The sequence below is a fragment of the Aethalodelphis obliquidens genome, unplaced genomic scaffold, assembly GCF_003676395.1.
Source record: "Aethalodelphis obliquidens isolate GAN/ISIS:26980383/991018 unplaced genomic scaffold, ASM367639v1 scaffold23, whole genome shotgun sequence".
Classification (NCBI taxonomy): domain Eukaryota; kingdom Metazoa; phylum Chordata; class Mammalia; order Artiodactyla; family Delphinidae; genus Aethalodelphis; species Aethalodelphis obliquidens.
Window position 1 is genome coordinate 1,680,229 of NW_020837967.1, and position 2,904 is coordinate 1,683,132.

Below are 2,904 nucleotides of genomic sequence, written 5' to 3' on the forward strand. Positions count from 1 at the left end.
CGCGCGTCCAGGAGAGGCGGCCGCGCGCGCTGGGAGTTGTAGTTCCAGGCCCGGCCGGCGCGGCTCCCCCAGCTCAGAGCCTTCGCCAAGCCGCAGACACCTGCGTCTGACTCCGCGCTCGCCGCTGGTGTTTGCTAGGCAAACGTGTTCACGTGCAAAATATTCTTGTGCAAACCGTGCCGTGTGTCCATGTGCAGAGGGTGTCAGTGTGCAAAACGTGTCCATACGTCCCTCTGCAAAACACGTGTCCAGGTGCAAAATATGTCCACATGCAAAACGTGCCCGTATGTACATGTGCACAGCGCTTCCGTGTCAGTGTGCAAAACGTGTCTAAGTGCAGAACAAGTGTCCGTGTGCAAAACATTTCCACATGTCCAAGTATCCACGGGCAAAATCAGCGTCCGTGTGCAAAATATGTATGTGCATGCAAATTGCGCCCATGTGTCCACGTGCAGAACATGTCCTGTGTCCGTGTGTAAAACGTGTCCACGTGTCTAAGTGTCCGTGTGCAAAAGTGTCCAGCTGCTACAACTCACTACCTTCCTTTGTATTGAATCGACCTCAGCAAAGCTCCAGAGCCTCCCCGCCCCTCCCCCCATACTTTCATTTTAAAGACACACTTCCTACCCGAGTTGGCATACCCCTGTTTCTTTCATCTTTCCAGAGAAATCATAAATTCCAAATTGTTCAGTTTCGTTAAAACGCACGCATACACCACGCCTTTTGAAGTCTCATGACAGAAATGAAGACTCTGTTTACAAATGACTCCAAGTGGGCGATTGCGTAATCGATTGCAGCCACATCACGGGACCTGTACTGAGCCTAAATGCAGAAGTTAGTTTGAGCTGAAAAGTAAAAATAGCAGGAATGATCCCATCTGGAAACACATAAGGACTAGCAGAGAGCAGACCCAGGAGAGGTCTCCCCTAAGACTGAGTCTTTACCACCAGTCCGGCGCTGTACCCACAAGGTTTTGAACCCCGTCTATCCGAATCCCAAGCGCGGGGAAATTCATAGCCCCAGGCCTGGAAGTGACATTTCAAGCCTATTAGCAATATGTGTTTATAACCTTTTTGCCACTTGTCTACCAAAATTAGGCTCTTGCATTTTTCTTGCAAGTTTCTTGCATTTTTTACTAAGTGCAGTACATTTTTTAATGAATATATTTGCCCAGGGGATGTTATGTTTTTCCCTATGACAATGCCGTGTGTTTGTATGTTTGTATTTTCTTCAATATTTCTTCCTTAACAAAGGATCATCTAGATCTGAGTATAGACTATATTTTAAAATTTATATTTATATATGTATATACCATATATTTATATACTTATGTATAGATGTATTTATATCTGTATCGGTATGCATATATACACACATATATGTGTATGCAAGTATTTACTAAATATATTAGAAAGCAAACATTTCCTTATTATTAGCTTACTATGTTATAATTTTTCTCCACTCTGTTGCTTGATTTCAACATTTTCTTGTAGAAAAGATTTTTTAAGTTTTTATATATTCAGAAATATATTCTCTTAGAGTATTTCTTTTATCTTCAATATTCTGAATGTATTTACCCACCAAGAGCCAGAATATGTATATTATTCTGTTTTGTTCTGTTCTGTTAAGTCTTTAACCCATCTGGAATTTGTTGCTATGTGTAGAATCTAAGGTAATTTTTTTCTGAACTTAAAAAGAATTGTTCCCAAAATACTTATTATGTAGTAATTCATTTATCTATTTTTTTGTTAATCTCTAAGGCTACTATTTTTTTTGCTAACCTACTAAGGCAAGGCTTTCAGGGGTTTCTCCTGAATGCCCCAGGTGTTCAGCAAGGTCTTTCTTTCCTCTCTGGTAGGTCAGAACTCAAATGTCTTCCAAGCCTGTGTGAGCTCTGGTACTTAGTAATTCTACAGCTCCCCAGGAGTCTTTTTCTGGGAGTTCTTTTCCTGACCTCTTGGAGTCTCTCGCTATACATGTGAAACTTAGTATTCAGTCAGACTTTAGTGAACCCCTATGCAAATTTCTGGAGTTCTTCACATATCTTTCTCCTCCTTGTGTACTGTCCCAAAAATTCAAACCACCTTAGTTTCTTGAAACTCAAATTTCTGTTTCCTTAGCTCAACAATACCATCATTCTATGTGGGGTTCTCCCTTCCCACCCATGGTGCAATACATGCATCCAGTCAGAAAGCTTGTTTGTTCACTTTCTTTCAGTTCAGGGATCAAAGTGCTGGGCTATCTCTTGTTCAAAGTCTGAAAATAGTTGTTGTAAATGTTTTTCCCAGTTTTCCAGAAATTTATAGTGAAAAGCTAAAATGACACCAGTTACTTCATCATGGCCAGAAAGCAAAATGCTGTTTTGGTGTTTTTAGTTTTAACAACTATTAATGCGTGATTAAACTTGTTTTGCCTAAAATTTCCCAATTCTCCATGCCAATGGTTACTGTCTAGGAGCATCCTGAAGGAAATGTGAATGCCATGGTGGGTCCAGTGGGCTGGCTGCTGGAGTCCGTGACTCAACTACACTTCCACAGCAGGTGCTCTTGAACGAGTTCACCTCCAGTGCCATCACAGTCAATCCTTTGCACCACACAGATCCATTTCTCCACACACATTTGGGGAGCAGTTCCTCCGTTGTTCCCAAGGCCCTCTCAAGGGGGAACTTAGGAAAAGGAGGTTTACTTGTTGATCTTATTATTCTATCCATTATTGAAAGTGAGTATTGACGTCTCCAACTATGTTGTTTAATTGCCTATTTCTCTCTTCATTTCTGCAGTTTTTTCTTCATGTGTTTCAGAGTTCTGTTATTAGGTGCATATCTATTTATAACTGGTATCTCTTCCTTATGAATTGATACTTATATAAATTTCCCTCCTTATCTCTAGGAATATCTTTTTTGTT